Genomic DNA, 19,991 nt, shown 5'->3' on the forward strand with positions numbered 1-19,991 from the left:
CAATAGCTATGGGCCTAAAGTTTCAGTTTCGAACTGATTATGGAGGCTATGAAGCTTCAACAAGGAGTATCAGATGAAATAACCACTGTGAAGGAGCCTATGGGCAAAATTCTCTTTGAGGCTTTCTTGGCAAAGCTCAACTACAACATACACAGCTTAAAAACAAAAATCACCCTCACTGGCCTGGTCTTCCCTGATGAAATCTCTAAAGGTTGTAGACTTTCCCATGAGGCTTGAAGAGCAGCAAATCTGCGCTCTGCTAAACCAAATACCGGGAAATGTATTATCCAGTCAAGGTCCCCTCATTAAAAATGAAGCTGACTGAGCCAGGTGGGTGGCAAATTGGCTTAGGGGTTGTACCCAGAGAGCGGTGGTGGATGGGTTGGTATTGACCTGGAAAGATGTGGGCAGTGGAGTCCCGCAAGGCTCGGTCCTCGGACTGGTGCTATTCAATGTCTTCATCAGTGACTTGGATGAGGGTGTGGAGAGCACACTGTCCAAGTTTGCAGATGATACCAAATTAGGGGGCAAAGTTAACACACCAGAGGGTAGGGAACGGATCCAGGCGGATCTGGATGGATTGGAAAAACGGGAAGAACAAAATAGGATGCAGTTCAACAAAGACAGGTGCAAAGTGCTGCACCTGGGCAGAGAGAATCACCGCAGGCTGGGGGAGGACCGTCTCAGCAGCAGAAAGCGATCTTGGCATAACAGTTGACTCCGAGATGAACGTGAGTCGTCAATGTGACAAAGTGATCAACAAGGCTGACCGCACTTCATCATGCGTTAGCAGATGCATGATGGACAGGTCCAAGGAGGTGATGCTTCCCCTCTCTGGGGCATTGGTCAGGCCACAGCTGGAGCACTGCATCCAGTTTTGGGCGCCGCACTTCAAGAGGGATGTGGAAAATCTTGAGAGGGTTCAGAGGAGGCCACTTGTATGGTCAGAGGCCTGCAGGCAAGGCCCTACGAGGAGAGACTGAGGAGCCTAGATCTCTTCATCCTTCACAAGAGAAGGCTGAGAGGTGATCTTGTGGCTGCCTATAAATTGATCAGGGGAGGGCAGCAGGGAATAGGAGATCCTCTATTTCCTAGGGCACCCCCTGGAGTAACTAGGAACAATGGCCACAAATTGATGGAGAGCAGATTTAGGTTGGACATTAGGAAGAACGTCTTCACAGCAAGAGTTGCCAAAATCTGAAATGGGCTCCAGGGGAGGTGGCACTCTCCCCCACCCTGGGGGTCTTCAAGAGGAGACTGGACAAGCACCTAGCTGGGGTCTTCTGACCCCAGCGCTCTTTCCTGCCAGGGCAGGGAGGGGTCAGACTCGATGACCTACAGAGGCCCCTTCCAACCCTAGCATCTGTGAATTTGTCCCTGTAGCATTAGCACCTTGGCTGTCATGGTTCCTGCTCAGGCTTGCTATAACACGGGTAACTGGGAGCCACCTTGTTTATAGGTTAACGTCTCAGTTGTGCCTAGAAATGAACGGGGAGATTATGGAGTTCATTGTGAAACATCCTCTTGAACAGCAGCAGCGTACCAGCTTGCCGCATGAGTACCTAAGCAGCAGATGATTTGCGTAGAAGGCACTGCTGAAGTCTGTGCTCTGGGTAGTTAGGGCAGGTAAGATCTACATTTGAAAGGAGGGGTTTTATTATTCTGGGCTAGAGAGCAGCTAATGAAAAGCATTCTCTGTGTCCTGGATGTACAGTACCCCTTGCAGCAAGCCCGTTGGAGAGCCAAACAATAGAGGGCTCCTATGCAGGAAGCAGATGCAGCCCTCCTCATTCAGCCCCTGGTTTCCTAAGCCCAGCAGCGTAACCTTAGTTTTATCTGGATTGAGTTGCAGGCAGCTTGCCCTCGATCAAGCCCTGATCCTGGCAAGATGCTAGGTAAGCCGATCAACCGCGCCAGGCGGCTCCGATGAACGAGACCTGAAATAGAAATGCGGGGCTGGGTGTTATCTGCCTCTTGGAAGATGTCCAGTGCCCTCCGGAGCTGGGGAAGGGAGTCACTCAAAACTGACTCCATTTATTCCTGCTGTTGTTTGCAGCTGTGTCAACAGCTCCCCTTGGTTCACTCTGTCAGAAATGACTGAAAGGCCTTAAAACGTTAGTGTGGACACGTGACTCTTTCCCGATCCCCCGCCGGCCCCCAAACATCCACGCTGCAAGCAGGCGATCGCTGTTCAGTTAGATCAGCACAGGTTGGCATAGGTAGGTCTAAGACGAGACCTGGCTTGGTCAGAGAAGATGGAGGGTTCCTGCTACTGCCAGAGCCTTCCCAAACTGGGAGGCTCATCTATAATTAGCAAGATTATTCACACGAGAGCTGGTTTCTTGAGCCAGGGCTTAACAGTTGCTTTTTAAAGAGAAGCCAGTATGTTGGTTGCCTTTGGGAGGGCTTTGGGAAATCCTCCTGTCCACCTGCTGCCCCTCTGATGAACAGTGCCCGGCTGAAAGGAGGCGAGGAGCCGCTTTGTGTAGCAGTGTGAAACTTCTCCAGACCATCATTGTGAAACTCCAGCTGGTATTCAAGCCCAGTAGACTTTATTTGACTTTTCCTTTTTTTCTGGGGAGAGAAGGGGGGGGAAAGTATGGTCCTCCTTATTTAATGGCATGTTTATTCTTTGTTTTGAGATATGGTGCCAGCACATTTAAAAGCAGGCCTCATCTGCAGTCAGTGAAGTGAGTTAACAGGGCTTTAGATCTGCAAAACGAAATAACCCCGTCTCAAATGGAAAACCAAGCTCATCTGAGGGGGCCAGGGTGTAGGTGGATTTGAATCAGAAAGTCCATGATGTGGTCAACCAAGTGAGGGGCAGACGAAGAATGATATTAGGAGAACAGCCTGTTCCCTGCTTGCTCATTTTTCTTTGGGTGGAGGAGGAAGAGCACCGATACAGAGCTATCATGAAATACAAGATCATGACAAAGATTTACGAGTTGCCTATATACAAGTTCATGGGCACATCTTATCACCTGGAGTATATGGTCTTGTTTGCTTTTTTGGTGCAAGTTTTCACGCCTCAAATGTTCCCAAGGTGGCTGTTTTATCTGATAAGACCTTGCCCACAAGAGCTACATATATTTATTTACAAAAGGGAAGGCAGCCAGAGGGGGTTTATGAGAAGATGGAGATGCATGAACTCTTAAATGCAGGCTCTTACTACCGGCTTGTGTAACAGCACGATTGGATGACAAGGATGGCACCGAGTCAACTGCTTATTTGGGCAGGAGGAACAGAGATCTTTCTCTAGCACAGAGACATGCTTATCCCACAAACTTCCTTCTGCCGCTGTGGCTTAGACACTCTGGCAAGCTATGTCACTTGTTTCTCTAAGTTTCCAGCCCTTGGTTAAAACTGGTTAGGGTGAGGAAGCTGAGTCTGTGTGCTGCCTGAGTGAAAGGTGTGGAGAGGTGAGAGGCAGGGCTTGTGCAAAGCACCCTGGTGCCTGGGGACCAGCCCTGGCCTTGCAGGTAAAATTACTATGCGTCAGAAGCATCAGGCAAGCGGGCTGCTACAGGTGGTCCCGCTGCAGAGGAGGACGTAAGTGTGCAATGGTCTTTCATCCATTCTTCTTTGAAGGCATGATTCAAAGCCCACTGAAGTCAATGGAGTAAGTTCCCTTGATTTTTTTTTTCTTTCAGGGGGTCTTTGGATTAAGCCTTGAAGATACACCATCATTGCAGCTTTGGGGGTTAAAGTTCCTATGTTGGCTGTCCTGAAACCTACCATCTCTGGCAAAAAAATTGTTTTTTCCATTCACGATGTTGATTCCAGTGAAAAATCTGCTCTGATTTTTATTTTGCCTGTTTAAATGTGACTAAGCTGGCACAGAAGGGTGGGGAGAGATTTGCAAGACCGTATTACGGAGTTTGTTTGCTTCTTGCTGTGCGTATTGGATTTTTATAGCATCAGAGAAAGCAATCTCCGTAATCATTCAGTTTTGAATAGTAACAGTTATAGAAATCCCTAGGAAGCCATATTGATGGCAAAAAATAATATTTGCCAGATTCACATTTAATCACTGCAACTGTCTGAATTTAAACAATGGAAAAACTGTCAATATTATTTCCTACGCAGGAAAACAGATGCAAAGCCAAAAGAAACATGATTTGCTTTAGGTAATTGAAGGAGATTGTTCACCTTTAGTCAAAATATTACTATAAAAACAAAATGGTTTTTTTCACCCTGCATTTGGGAAGGTGCTTGGCAGCCTCAAGAAGCAAACGATCAATGTAACAGCGACTGGCGTTGATGAATGGTTTTCACAAGTATCTATACTGTCAGCGCCTTCTTTGTTTCAGGTTACTGATAAATCCTGATCAGAAGTCATTTTTTCAGACTCTGAACTTGTTCAGGTTTAGGGGTTTTGGAAACTTCCATGTTCCATTAACTGGCAAAAAAACCTGTTTAAGCTAGAGCCCATCTAACTGCACGGCAGAACATTTACCCGAACATTGGGAGTCTGTGATTGTGGAAAAAACCCAAGGATCCTGGTGCAAGCAGCATGAAGAAAAGTGTGCACATCTGTATGAGGAAGTCCAAGCCACAATGCAGTAAGTGCTGCTTTGCTGTAGGTCGAGCAGAGGAAACAAAGCAATGTCATGAGCTTTATCCTCATTGGCTGGATTCTACCTTTGATACAAATAGGGACTGGTCAGTGGACTGGTTTTTAATGGACTAGATGATGACGTTCTGTCTAGTTGTGACTCGTGAGTAAGCGGAGGTGTGTGCAGACTTTGCTCCAGGGGAATGCAAGCTGTGGCTGTTTTGACTGGCAGGTTTTTCCCTACTGCTCTGGATTGACTGGGCTGGCCTGTGTACTGGGGCTGGAGGTCTTATCCATTCATCAAGCCCCTAGCACCTGGGGAGTGGTAGCCCTAGGGTGCCAGCTGTTCCCCCACCCCCGTTGGCAGTCTAGTGCCTCCTAACAGACAGCAAAGTGGAGCATGCATCTGCTCCACGGGCGCGCAGGGCAAATCACAACTTTATCACCGTAGTGAGAGCAGAATTGGATTTCCTTGCATTTCCCTCCACCTGTTGCTAGAAGCAACATTGGTTGAAACAGAAGACACCTGCCAGATCGCCCAGTCTCTCTGTTGCCACAGTGACACGTCCTCCCTCTGCCTGGCACTGCTTCACTTTTCCCAATGCAAAAGCCAGCTCTTTTTTGGTTTGCAAATAAATGCCAGGTGTGCATAGCTGCATGGTTTCCTGGAGTGGGCAGTGCATGAGGCTAGGACTCTGGAGGTGTGGATTTTGTTCCTAGCTGCTGTCTACTGTGCTGCTGGCTGACCTGGGGCAGGTTGCTGCTTGATTCCCCATCTGTAAGCTAGGGGTCACCTGTAAAGTGCTTTGAGCTGTACCGCTGAATAGTGCCCTTCAGGAGCTCGGTGGGGGCAGTGGATACCAGGCAATATCACACTACCAACGCTGGGTGAATTGAATCGCCACTCATTACAATCCTTTATATGTAAAGAGAATCAAAAATCAGATGGGTGGGTGGAAGAGTGCAGAATGCTTGCATCCTGTATGAGTGAAAATGTTTCGGTGTGAGGTAGATTGCAGGCCATACATACACTGCTGCAGTTGTCATGGCAAATATTCAGATTTCCCATAGCAACTACAGCAGTAAACAATGGCATGAAAGCTGCCTAAGTGACCAGAGTACAAGCTGAATTCTCCCATGGGTATCCTTAACTTGTGCTCTCTTCTTTAAGCATAACTCTTCTCTTAAAAGCTGTCTCTTTTGAGCACGTTCCCTTTGCAGCATGTTCCCTCTTCGTGGTTTCAGTATGATTAATGCAGTGGTAGCTGTCTGTGCCACATGTGTAATAGCCATACGTAGCCTGCATAGCAGAAGGGAATAACCGGGCTGTAGTGCCCCTGCTGAGTGCCCCTATCTTCCAGCAATTGTCTCTCAGGCAGGCCAATCTGAGCTCTGTAAGTGAAAGGACCACAGGCCCACAGAAAATACTATGGTTATTTTTAGTCTTTCTCTCTCTCTCTTGTTCTTCTCATGTGAAATTGCTTTTGCTCTCTAGGTTAGGACCAATGCAAGAAGAAGTATTAGGCAGAGGGGCAAAAAAAAAAGAGATTGGGAGCCAAGCTTCCATGACATTCAACAATTACTCCTTATTAATGAGGTTTAGAAGAGCTACTGTGTTTTAAACAGTGTGCCAAAGAGTTACTACAGCTTTGCACTGGGAGCAAAGACAGACTTTCCTTCAGGAGCATACCTGGGGCTCCACTTGGCCCACCACAAGTATTCTTCAAGGAAACTCATTACAGGATTTACAGAAGTGGTTTTCAGGAAGCTCCTTGTTTGCTCTCCACACTAAAAGAAGGCAGTTTGTTGCAGACAATGTAGCAGGGTCTTAGACCTTAGATGGCAGAAGCAGGACCAGAGGCGCAGCTGTGCCGGGGGAGCTGCACAGTCACTCCCGCAACAAGAGCCATGTGGCTGTTTCAGACGAAAGAGCTTCACGTTTGGGGGGAAACAGTCCATTTCCCTTGAACCATTGCAGCAAAAGAAGTTCATGCAGACTGATTATAAACATGCAATTCAAGCTGCTCTTGCCCCAGCCCTTCCTAATACACTCTGACCAAAGCTGGTGATCCTGAAATTCCTGTTTAGGTGGAGAAATTCCAAATAAGATTTTCTTCCAGAGAGACACCAAAGCCACGTTCATCAGCAAGAAAGAAGTTGCATGTGATGTTCATACACCACGAAATGTGTTTGCTGTGTCAGTGGGTTTATGTCACCACTAACTTCTACTGAATCTGTAATGTTGTTAGCAGGAGAGAAATGTCCCGTGACATTCCAGTCCGTTCCTGAATGACTTTTAACACCTCCTCTGAGCACAGGGGAAAGGTATGCATTGCTGTGTTTGTGACTGCTGTAACATCTCACACAGCTCTGCAGGCTAGCTGACACAACACCACACGTCAGTATGTTTAAGGTCATTAAACAAGGCAGGTAAGGTTTCCCTGGCAAGGTTAGAAAGCTCAAATGTTGACCTGCTTTTTCTCCACTTTAAGCATGGCAGTGGTTGAACTGCTGATGGCTTGAGAATATGACACTTGTGTCCTTTTGTGTTCAACCCAACTCCTAATGAGGTCCATGGAAAAGTCCTATTGATTTTTTTTCTTTCTTTGGAAGTAGATGAGGCTATTAACCTTTCCAGTGCATGGGCTTTTTATTTATTCATTTTTTAATACTGAAGTGTTGGAGAACAACGGAAACATTTCAGGAATGATAGAGTCCCCATGGGCTCTAAAGTGCTCTGGATCATGGCCATCCATTTTCTAGGCACATTTTAAATTAACATTGCAGAAGTTGTTTTGCAGAAGGTCTACACCTATGTCCATCATGCCTGGTGGGGAGGCCGGACGCTGGTTTTGTCATACAAAAAGAAGTACTCATGATTACAAGGTCTTCCTGGCTCATCTGTGGATGTGGGGTTTTTTTGGAGACATCTCGGGAGGCTGTATGAGACGACTTCACTTCTGTTCTCTCTCCTGTGGTCTGCTCAGTAATGGTCTGCTTTGTCTTCCCTCCTGCTCAACGTGTATGTGAAGACACCTGCAGGGAACAAGTGCCTTCAACATGCAGATGACACTTGCCCTTATACCTCAGTGATTTCCAGTGACCCAGGGTCTGGATGTGATTGATACAGCTGAGAGCCTGCTAACCATGAGTAAAACAGAAGATGGATGGCAGTAGCTTGCAGAAAGCAACTGGAAGGTATGGAGACAACTGCAACTTCTCCTTGACCAGATGGCTACTACTTTTATCCATGTTGGCAGCAGAGCAGTTCCCCAATGAAAGACTTTTCCAGCAACCAATAGGGCAGCTTGGGCTAGGGCATGTGCATATTTTGTCTTGGATAGAAACCTACGTGAAGCCATTAACTTCTTGTTTGCTGTGCTGATTCTTGACACTCATCACACCAGCAAAAAAAACAGGAATATGTCTGCATGCAATGACTAATTGCAGAAGTCCCTGGAAGGTATTAAGTGACATTTGAAAATGTAACAGTCTTGCTATGAATAAGAATAGCATCAGCTGAAACACTATGTAGTTAAAAATGACAGTGCTTATCACAGTAGATTTCATAAGCTAACTGCCAACATCTCCGGCCTGCTAAATGGCCTACGTTCCTAGACTTTGCCAGTAACTTAGCATAGTCACCGCCATCCAGCCCTGAAACAGGCCTTCCCATAGGTTTGCTGTGCCTTCCACTGTGCTTCGACCACGTGGTTTGGATTTCACTTGCCACATGGAGCAAACAACTCCACTTTCAGCCTCCTGAACCCCTATCACACAGTACTTCCTCTGCATATTTGGCTTCTTTCAGTCCTCCTGTGCACAGCAGCTTGTGACCCTTTTTGAAACGGCTTCTCACTAGATCACTTTGCCATGTCCCTGTTTTGTAAAGCTTCTCAATGGCTAATTAGAATAATCAGAGATGATTGTTGCCTACAGTAATTCATGCCCACTTACCCCATATTTAAATACAGCAGTCTGAATTTGCGTCCAGCACAGTCTCTGAGGGATCTGAACACACAAGCAAAATGAATGTCAGCATGCATGCATTTCCCTGGAGTGCTCAGCTAATGCCAGAAACAAAAATGAATCAAACCTTCCTAGTTCATGGAAATGCTGGCATGAGTAAGGAAAGATTTGGCCCTATTTTTATTCATGTAGCTAGGCAAAATAATTTTGCTTCGAGTTAGGCATGACATCAGATCATAAGAATGCTTATCAGAGAAGATTTTGTTATACTAGATGGGTGCACCGATTACTTCTTCTTGATGGCAATTACAATTAACTGCACCAAAAAGTTCTTGTATTTTTTTAAGCAGGGCTCTAAGTTGCTTTGGGGGTTCCCAGTTACGGTATGAGAGGGATTCAGATGCTCCACACTTGATAGTAGGCAGGCCACGTTTGCAACTCAGTGCCACTGTGTTTCTTTCCCTGCTCTTAACTATACAGAGCAAGATGAAGGCTTCCCCAAAGAGAGAGACATTTGAACTGAGCTCCGCATACACAGGGCTATGGCAGGATCCGAGTTAAAGTGTTTCAGATGTGTCCAAAAGAGGAAGCTTGTTCTTTAAATAGCGATTGACTCAGTTAGCTTCAATTAAATTTGGAGGTGCCATCCTATGTGAAGGTTAAATCATATGAAGAAATTACTTGGGTCAGAACAGGGCAGGCAGAGCCTCTTTTTTCCATCCTAGCAGACAAGATAGCAATCACAGGTGACCATCTGTCCTTACTGAAGTCAATGGGAGTATACCATAGGCCCCGTTCATTGCACTCGCAAGGGTTTGTGGTCAGGCTATTTGATCTCTTCTCATTACCCAACTCAGGCTTGGGGGCAGGGGATGGACACGTGGGCTGCAGTATTTAACCGGAGCACCACAGAGTGCAGCTTCCTTTCCAACCCAGCTCTGCCATTGAAATCAGCCCTGCACTAGCACAAATTGATGCCTTGTCTCCCCTCCCCTTCTGATGCTTGAGTGAGTGAGGGCAGGTTTCTCATTTTTCATTGTAATGCAACCTCTCAAATTCAAACATAGACCCCCTTCCCATTAATGCCCTCCTAGCCACCATGGATGCCACCAGCTTATATACCAACATCCCACACCAGGTTGGCATCCAAGCCTGCCTCACATACCCACAAGAGCAAAATTACAACTCAGTACAGATCTCAAGGTATTACTGAACTTGTATACTTCATTGTCACATGTAAGTTCAGTTGCAACAACCAACACTTCCTCCAGCCCATGGGCATAGCTCTGGGCACCAGAATGGCCCCACAATAGGCCAACCTTTTTATGGTCCACCTGGCAGATGAAATCCTCAAGAACTGCACCATCAAACCCATGCTAATCCTAAGATATATAGATAATATCTTCATCATTTGTACTGAAAACCTGCAGTCTCTGATTGATTTCCATCAGAAATTCAACAATTATCACCCCTCCATCAGACTGTCTCTTGAATACTCCAGCACCAACATGTTCAATATCCAGACTGGTAAAATACAAACTACCATGTACAAGAAACCCACGGGCCAACATACATATCTACACAAAACCAGCAATCGCCCTAGCCACACCAAAAGAGCTAAAATTTACAGCCTGGATCTTACACCTGCACTTCCAAAAATGTAATATATCTCATCCAGTGCACCAAATGCCCTGGTGGAAAATACATAGGAGAAACCAAACAACAACTGCGCACCAGAATGAACGTGCACTGAAAATGTATCAAAGACAAAAATATCCAATTCCCTGTGGGTGCACACTTCTTACAAGACAGTCACTCCCATTTATATATACATCACATCACATCACATCACATCACATCACACACAAACTTAATATAGATATTGATTTGGTGACACAGTACAACCTGCTTGATATCTGATACCCCAGGTAACCTGGCTCCAGCTGACCACTTGCATTCCTTCACACATTTCCCTCCCTCCTATCTCTACCCATTGTCTTCCAAATTTCCACTCATTTGCATTTTCACAGACCTGCATGCTGTAAATTAGCTTCTTTTTTGCCTTAAAGAACACGTAGCACCAGCAGAGTCTCCCTGTGCCTGACGAGGGCTATGCCCAAAGCTTGCAAAGAACTTTTTTCCAACTATTTAGTTAATCTAGTAAAAGATGTCACATCTACCCCGAGAGCTTTGTCTGCTTCTCAAACTAGGTGTTTTTAAAAAGCCAAAGAGTCAGGTGAAACAGTTTGTAGGATCAGAAAACCAAGAGCAAAGACCTTGAGAAGGACTCTAATAATTGAACAAACACCTATTTAAGTTTTAGACTTGCAATTCTAGCAATGTGGCAGAAATGTAAATATATGTGGGTGGCTTCCAGAGAAGTATCTCTGAGAGAAATCAATTGGAGTTTATCTTAATAGGTTCTCATGTTTCCGTGCTTCAGTGTACTTCCTTTCTCTCTTGCTAGTAAGTGTGTGTCAGGGTGGAGGTAGAATGACACCCCCACTCTGGGGAAAGTCAGTCATTAATTCAGGGCAGTAAGTGGTATTTTAGGATTCTCAAATACAATGTGTCCCTGTCAAGGAGTTTCAGGATTGACTGTGGCAGAAGTTTCACAAGGTTATACTTTCTACATGGTCAAAATGTTGGGTTGAATATTTTGTGGGAGTATGTGACTAGAAAAGTTGACTTTAAAAATCCAGAACAAACTTCAGCTGCAGCTTCTACATTAATTCTACCAGTTACTTATTCTGCTTTTTATTAAACAGCCAACAGTACAATCTGGAGGCAAAACTTAGTCTGTAGGAGTTTTCATCTTCAGAAAATACCAGTGAATTTCCTTGTGCTCATACAGGAAAAGCTCTGATCCTATAGAGAATATGTGTGTGCTTAACTTGATCCATTTTTGTATTGATGTCCGTGGTCCTATTTACACCACATAAACATAAGTATGTGCCTAAGTCTTTATGGGACCAAAACCTATGTTGCTGTATAGATTCCAGCCCTGCGAAACTATTCAGACAAAAAGATGCCATTATTGCAAATAGCTCCACTGAATAGCACTGGCCTGTAGGGTGGCTATTGGATCATCCCTTCCTCTAAGCTATAGAATCGCCCTATAATAGGGATTGAAAATGCTCATGGAAGTATAAACCTAAACCTGAAAAAGCTACAGCTAGCTTTGTGTTCTGTTGTACATTATTGACCCATCAATCAAGGATGCTGAAACACAATGCAAAATGACCAGGTCACTCAAATAACAGCTTGATAGCAAAGGAAGACGTCTGAGGGAGACACTTCCCCTAGAGACCCTGCAAGGGGTGTCTGCTGAATGAGCTCCCTCCCTTCAATCCTGCCCTTCTAGTTGCAGCCAGGAGTTACCATGAGGAATGCTCAAAACCTGATGCAAGGGTGCATTTCCTTCTCCTCTTGCTCTTATTTTCATTTCCCTAGTTTTACTATATGCCCAATGCGTATTCCTTAGAAGACAAGTTCCTGTGGGGACCTGTTACAGCCATCCACAATCAGCACAGAAGCAAAGCGCGTTTTGCCCACTCTGGTCCCATGAGGATTTGTCTTCGGGGTTAGGCTATAATTGTGTCTAACCAGAGCTTTTCTAGAGTCCCCTTCAGAGGACTGCCAGGGTCTGAGATGTTCAGAGAAGCGTAGAGGAAGTGTAGCTCTGAACTGGCGATAGGTGGCATAAAGCTGTCCCAGGGAAGGTGATCTAGCTATGACTTACCAGTCCAGTAGAGCATCCTAACCACTAGGTGTATGCACCACCCCTCACCAGCCAGGGCACACCACTGAGAAATAAGCCCTTCCACTCGCACATGCTCAGGCTTGTGAATTAAGCAGTGAGGACAGCTCAGGAATGGACCAATGAATCATTCTTAGGCATGGTTGAGTCACGTCATCAGGAGGGGTTGGAGAGCCTCTCCATTGCAAAAGAGCCTCTCTCAGGTGTTGAGCATTCATTGTAGGTCTCCCACGTCCCCAGTGAGTGCTTTAACCACTTGGCTCCTCTCTAGCAGTGGCATCAACGTCAGCCACTCTGTGTTGCAGCGGGGTCGACATTTAAAATAGGTGTGTTGCCGAACCCATTGCAGTGTCTCATGGGAAGCGGTTCTGGGACCCTCATGCTGTCATGTTTCCCCATGTGGCTGGCCTGCATTTCCCATAACGCACTGTATTCCCATAATTTTGGGATGAACCTCTGTTATAAAGCAACCACATAACTGGGATCTGCATTACTTTAAGTGAAGATAAGGCCACTCTCCAATTCAGTGATAGGCAGTGAACTGCCAGCGTGCTGGCCCTACAAAAGCTGTGCCCTACAGTATTATGGCCCTACAGAGTCTGTTTGGTGACTTTAAGGCATGGGCTGGGCAAAATGTGGCCCGCGGGCTGGATGTGGCCCTCCAAGCCATTCTATCCAGCCATGGGGCCCCTAAACATTTTAGAAACTTAATATTTATCTGCCCCTAACTGCCTGTCATGTGGTCCTCGATGGCTTACCAAAACTCAGTAAGTGGCCCTCCGCCCAAAATAATTCCCTGCCCCTGCTTTAAGGGAATCTTACATGGCTCCATGGGCAGAATGTGGTCTCTCTCTTGTTCTACCCTGCCCCTCCAACAAGTTTAACCCAACATGTGGGGTTAAATGCCTAATATTTGGACTGGTCTTAAAAATGGGAAGCCTATGTAGTAAGTGCCAAGTGTCACAACTAGGGAATGGATCCTGCCTAATGGTCATCCGCCTCTGAGCCGCATCACATTGCAACCAGTAAACACCCTCAAGATCAGGGAGACTTACTGGTAGCTGCCAAAGGGAGCGTCACTCTCACCCTCTCCTCCACATCTGTCACTTGCCTGTCTGAAAGATGCATGTAGGACCCCCCCCCACAAATATCTACAAAGGACTCCCGGCCAGCTGACCGCTGTTTGGAATACAAGGTTTCTTGCGTTTCTCTCTGGAGCCGTTGTTCACTACAAGTGGCACTTCAGACCGAGCAGACACATGGCAAGTAAAATGAAAGCAAGAGGAAGCAAATTGTTTATTCAATAACTGTTTGTATACCGAGAGACTTTTCTCGAATGGAATAAAAAGAGGTGCCCTACTTCTGCTTGATCAGGCCTGGCCTAGTGAAAAACATGACAAGATTTACTTTTTACAGAAGTGAGAACTAGCTTTGCCAGTGTCAAGCAATTAGGATCACTGCACAGGGTGTTTCATCTCCAGCCAGATTTTTCTACAAGGCTTTTCTCACTTGAGAAATTGAAAGTAATGCAGGGATACACCTTTTGTTTCTATAAAAGAAAAAGGTATTCACTGGCTTGAAAGGTTTTCTTTAGCTGGTGTGTATCAGTAAAGATGTTATTACTCAGGATTCATTATTACTATTAGGGTACTAATTCATTTTGTCCAGGCACACATTTATTTTGAGCATGGTAAGTGACAAAAAATCCTGCCGGCTGGCTCCTTTTGGGGTCCAATTTTGAATTCCTTAGTCTGCTTGCAGCCTAGCATAGAAACATCAACTCTGTAGACACAGTAATATCCATCCAAATTTTAACTAACAAATGTGTCACTTAACTATAACCTCTTTCAGTCCACCTAGTGCATTTAGCACTTACAACAACTACTCTTAATTTGACCTTGCTATTCAATCCTTTTGAATCAGATCTTGCATTTACACACACAAGGAATTACTCCATGGATGCTAATAAGAGGTAGATCAGTCTAAAACTGGTTTGATACCAGAATCCCACCCCTAGGCTCCAATCCCATGCCTGAACACTGCTTGCACCATTATAACTCCACTGCTTTTACCAGAGAGGGTCATGTTTTGCATGAGTGAGAAGTATATTGGGTCCATTGTGTGCCCTGGATCTACTGTGTGAAAAGCGGGCTGCTTTGGATGCACAGTGTCAGGAGGTGCAGGGGAGAGAGAAACGGGAGAGGGAAGATGGAAAGACTTTGCAGAAAGTATCCTTCAGCACTTGGAGCATGGACAGAGGAGGAATAAAGGGTAGGAGAGGAAGATGTTTGAGCAGCTGTACTCCCCGAGGCTCACCAAGCTGCAAACCACACTTCCCATATCAGCTCCCGCACTACCTCTGGCACCATCACCCAGCAAGACTGCTGATACCCGCCCAGGTACCACCCTGTAACCCCCGCAATTTTGGGGGGTCAGGAGGGCTGCAAATCCTTCCATGAATTCCCAGAGTGTGCAAATGTTCCCTACACCCAGAATCATAGGAAGTTAGGGCTGGAAGGGATCTCAGGAGGTCATCTAGTCCAGCTCCCTGCTCAAGGCAGGAAATCTCTGCTCTGGGCACTCGAGTTCATTCTAGTTCTGCATAACTGCATGGGAAGGAGAACAAGTCCACTTGTGATTTACTTTTCCATGAGCCATGAAACTGTGCTGCCTGGTGTCTCACCAGCTTTTGCTGCATGGCACACCACATGACACAGTTTTCAGTTGTATTTATTTTTTCAGCTAGAGGAGCTGGGATGCCTGCAAAAGAAGGACATGTCAGGCAACTGTATCCATGGCCCACTTTTAATCAAGGGCAGAAGTCTCTTTATCACCACACCAAGGCACCAGCAAATAAACTGCTGTGCATAGTACAACAGGGAACAGCATCACTATCTCCTCGCACAGCTCCACCTTTCTGTGACACGAGCATGAGATAGCCTTTGGTTTCTCACTTGCCCTGCATTCCCTGTCAGCAGCCAGGCTGCATGAACTTCTGGCCAAGCCCTACGTGCTATGTCCTGAGGGTCACAAGGCAGGCTGAAGTGCCCTGCACCATGTCTTACATTGGCACAGGAGCAGAGTTTAACGGAGAGCAGGAGCTCATCCTCATGGGCTGGATCCGTGTATTAGCACTACTGGAACAGACAAAAATGAGGAGTATGTTGATCTGGAAGGGAATTGTGTTCCTCGGTGGCTGTAGGAAACTTCTGTCTGGGGACTTGGGAAGGAGGGACCATGCACTCGGGAAGAAGGAGGGACCACGAGCTCCAAGACCCAGCTATGTAAGTGTAAGCCACTGGACTCTGCAGCATGAATGCATGTAGGTGGGCTTGGCTAATCCAGGTATTTATTCATGCCCAAGCCTGAGTCAGAACTGCAGTGAGGACCGTCCCTAAATTACCAATAACCACACCTGTAGAGCTCCTGCATTAGTAAGGGCTTAAGGAAGATGTTGCTGACTTTTGAAACGTGCTGATGCCTTATGCTGAGCAATGTGATTGGCAACCTCCGTACTCTCAAGCACGGTCCTTTCATCCACAGTGTTTTCTAGAAATGTCATCGATGGGTTTACTGCACTTTCTCCTGTGTTGCTTCTCCTCAGGGAACATCTTTATTAAGATCAGATTTTAGCATGAAAAACAAGTAACGAGCAGTAAAAGAAAACCGGGGAGGGTTAATAATATCCTCATCTTCCACTTACTTTGCAAAATAATTTGCCAGTTCTTTGGGGTCTTCGCTGTTCTTATCGCCCACTCCCGTGGCTAACTTGTACCCCTGCCAAGAGACTAGAAACAACTTTTACTTTCTCCTACTGATATTCCCCAGCACTAAAAGCTCGAGACCTCAGTTGCATAGCCAGGAACATGACAAACTTGGGGCCTGCCTTGTCCCGTTGCCTGCTTGGCATCCTCACAGGCAGCACTGACCTACCGCTTCCATTTTCTTCTCATTTGATATTTCCAGTCATTCTACCCATTTCCTAATCTTTCATTTCTTCCACCTGTTGCATCCTGTAATAATCCCGGAAAATGAGCTGTTTCCTTTTCTCATTGTGTGTGCATTCTTTAACGTAATAAAGCCCTGGGTTTTTTTATAGTAGCGTTAATGCTAGTGCACGCGGCCCTGAGGAGACTGCAGTTAGAGGAGCGCATCTCATTCCAGCTGCCCGTGTTCGAGAAAGCTGCGGTCGAACTGGAACAGGTGCATGAGCCAGCAGCTAGGCTGCTGCACGATCTGATATTTTTGGTGAGCAGGTTAAAGCAGCAAGGCTTGTTTAGCCTAGGAAGACAAAGATCGTGCAGGGGAACGACACCCGCTTACATGTGGGGCGGGGATGGACAGGAATATTTCCGCAGCAAGCCATTGTCCACGCCAAGGATATAAGAGTATAAAGGACCCTGAGCATATTTACTCCAGAAAACTTGTAGTCACCAGAGCAATGACGTCTGGGGACGGTTTTCCAGTCAGAGTAGTGGCAGCTTTCAAAATGGAGTTTGTCAAGTTTCTGGAGGGGATGAGGGTCTGGCATGTTGCCTGCGATAAAAGGAGGCTGCTCGCAACCATCCCGGAGGCCTCTTCCAGTTTTACTTCGGGCTCAGGCGTTGCACTCGGCTCTCGACAAGACGCACCCGCGCTTCTCCCCGCACCAAAGTGTCCCGGGACTGGTGCGGACACAGTCGCCCTTGTCACCCTGCGGTCCTGCCCTCCGTTCGACCCCCTTCACACGCTCTTGGTGACAACCGGCTCCTGCGCCTCGCCCTGGGACCCAGGGGGTTTCAGGATTTATCCCAGGACAGCGCGCAGGGACAGCTGACCCTTTTGTCCTGGGATAACGGTGCTTCTCCCGGCACAGCCGCACAGCCGTGGCGCCTGGCCTCGACGAGGAAACCCCACCTCAGAGTTCCCGCCCTGCGGCGGGAGGGTCTCGGCCTTTTTAGGCTCGAGGCGCCCTCCGGATGGCCGCTCTTCGGACTCGGGGCGTGCGGGGCTTGCCCCGTTGCAGGGAGGTGGCGCCCAGGGCGCGGGGGGAGGCGAGAGCAGGGCCGCGCGGCCCCCGCGGCGCTCGCCTCACGCGGCCCGGGCGGCCCGGCCCCGCGCGGCGCTCGCCTCACACAACCCCGCCCCGCCCCGCCCCGCCGGCCCGGCCCGGCCCGCGCGGCGCGGCGCGGCCCTCCCACCCCGCGCTGGCGGCCGCGCTGTCATGGTCCGTGCGCGGCGCGGCGGCGGCGGCGGCGGCGGCGGCGCTGAGGGGCCGGCGGGGCCGGGCATGGAGCGGGGGCCGCGCGCCGCCCCCTAGGCGGTAGGTGCCGGCGGGCGCGGGGGGCCCACTCCGGATCCGGGGGGTCTGCCCTGGATCACGGGCTTCAGTCCGGATCCAGAAAGTCTGATCGGGAGCACGGGGGCTCGCTCGGAAATCGAGGGATACAGCCCGAGGCAGGGGGCCGCTCCGCACCACCCCTTCCCCTCTGGATCCAGGGACCCAATCCGGACCCGGGGCTCTGGTTTGGATCAAAAGGGGCCACTCCAGATCCAGGGAGCCAGAGGTTTAACCTGGATCCAGAGGGCCCGCTCAGGATCAAGGGGTCCCATGTGGGTCAAAGGATCCAGCCTGGATCCAGGGGGCTAACCTGGGATCACCTCTGGATCAAGGGTTCCCCTCTGCATCCAGGGGTCCAGTCCGGATCCAGGGGGCTGATCTGGAGCCGCGGTTGCCCCCTCCCTGCAAGGTGCAGGCGCTGCTCAGTCCTTTCTCCTCGCAGGCAGACGCAGCCCCTTTGCATCCTGCTGGTCCTGGCCCGGGGCTGCGTGGCCCCCGCCTGCCCCGCCAGGCAGGTCCCCCCTCCCTGCCGCCTGCCTTGGGGCAGCCTGCCACGTCCCTTCCAGAAGCAGCGCGGGTCCCAGCTGGGGAGGCGCCTGGGGGAGAATATTGCAGAAATCAAAGCCTTTAAAAACAAATCACCATGCTCCACCGTGCTGCCAGGGCGCGGGGCGGTGCAGGGGCGGAGGGTGTTCAGCTGAGTTTGGCTGGTGCAGGGGAAGCCGCGTGACCCATGCCAGGCATGAGAGGAGAGCTCCTGCTTGTGCAGAGGGGTGCAGGGCACGAGCTGCTTCCTTCAACAAGAAAAGCCCAGGCGTCAGCTCTCTCCCCCCTCGCTTCGCTGGATCCGTGCCCAGCGGCACCTGAAACTTCACAACAGGAGCTACCTAACGCAGGCCCTTAGCGGTACTGAGGATTTGGTCCTTCATGTCTTCGTGGTGCTGCATAAACGTAATTTTAATGCTCCTGCTGGCAGATCTCTACCTATTCTGATGCTCTTGTCCACTGTTGAGAGGGACCTTATTGTCCTGCGTGGAGATGATTGTGTATTTGATAAGCTTTGCTCAGACGGATGGGTCTGCACGATCCGCTCTGGCTTTCGACGCGCTGGAAGTTGTTTTCCAAGATAGCTTGCTTGTCATGTGCCAAGCAGGAGAAGCTCCAGTTGCCCCTGATGCCTAGGAACACAGCACCCCGCGGGCCGGGGCAGGTATAGCCGTAGCACCCTGGCCCCCGTGTGAAGTGCAGTTTTGAACAATGCAGCGAGTGCTGAAGAAGAGGAATAAACTCGGGAGCAGAAGAGAAGCAATCACAGGGCTATTGTATGCATTAAAGAAAAAACAATGCAAGGGAAAAAAGCTAACCCCACTGTTGATGTGTAGCATTCATCTCTCTCTGGTGAAATTTGTATGCAATTCAAGCTTTAAAAACAGCCAGGAGTTGTTGAAACCTGGAAAAACGTGAAAGGGAGAAATTGCATGGTTGTTTGCTTTAGCAATTTAAAGCTATCAGTTTGCCTTATTTTACTTAAAAAGAGGAAAGTTGGTTGGGAAACTTTGAAGAAATCCAGCACTTGACTACAATGTGACAAAGATACATTGTTTTCCCCCATTTTTGATCTGCTCTATATATAACTATCTAGCATGATTTCATTGGTTGAGGACTCGTCAATTGCTCACATACTCAAAAATAGCTCAGGGTTAAAGATTAAATTTAGCAAGCGAGTCGTGCATAATTAAAGTCTCACGGTATTAGAAGCAAAAATCAAGCAGCAGAGACATTGATAATAAATCTGGCTTCTGCTCACTAGGAGCACTTGGAATTTGTAGCAGTTCTTTACTATTCAGACTTATACCGTGGCCACGTAGGGGAGATGTACTGTTTTAAATGAGAGCAGCAAGCACCCTTGACCAAAGGCAGTTATAAGAAAATAAGGGTAATACCATCAATATAGCTTATTCCTGCAAGGAGACAGGGTTGAGTTAAAGCTATGTAGGGCATGACGCCTAAAGAAACTGCGTCCCCTCTAGTTACTGTATTGGTATAACTGGTACGCTCTTTTACTGCCGTACTGAAACTTGGTCCACCACAATAGCAATAGTTTCAGTGATATGTGGAGGGATTTTTGAATGGGACAGCAAAGATCATTCTAGTTTCTAAGCTCTCATGAGTAACAAAGGCAGAAATTAGCCTACATTTATTTTCTGTGACCTAGATGACACCCTTCTGTCACTCCAATCCACCTGCGATGTGTTAGGCCAAATTCTGCTCTGTCTTACTTGCGCAGTGTCACTGAAGCTGTGCTGGATTCCAGTCCTGTTTGCCCTGCTGCAATCTCACTCACTTCACTTGAGCAGCAGCCCTACAGAAGAGAGCAAAATTTG

At 47.9% G+C, this 19,991-nt stretch overlaps 1 protein-coding gene across 3 annotated transcripts in view; it reads left to right on the plus strand.

Annotated features, from left to right (window-relative positions):
- The window catches only part of PASD1 (PAS domain containing repressor 1), a 108,992-nt gene that overhangs the window by 24,817 nt on the left and 64,184 nt on the right, over positions 1-19,991 (plus strand). The window contains exon 1 of one of the 3 annotated variants that reach the window (XM_090061365.1): positions 17,456-17,589. The exons of the other annotated variants lie outside the window; for them this stretch is intronic. The gene's annotated coding sequence lies outside the window, so the exon portion shown is untranslated. Of the gene's footprint in view, positions 1-17,455; positions 17,590-19,991 lie in introns of those variants that run through there. 3 annotated transcript variants of the gene reach the window in all.

This window comes from Crocodylus siamensis, chromosome 8 (assembly GCF_052110815.1).
Source record: "Crocodylus siamensis isolate JL-2025a chromosome 8, ASM5211081v1, whole genome shotgun sequence".
In the NCBI taxonomy this organism is placed as follows: domain Eukaryota; kingdom Metazoa; phylum Chordata; order Crocodylia; family Crocodylidae; genus Crocodylus; species Crocodylus siamensis.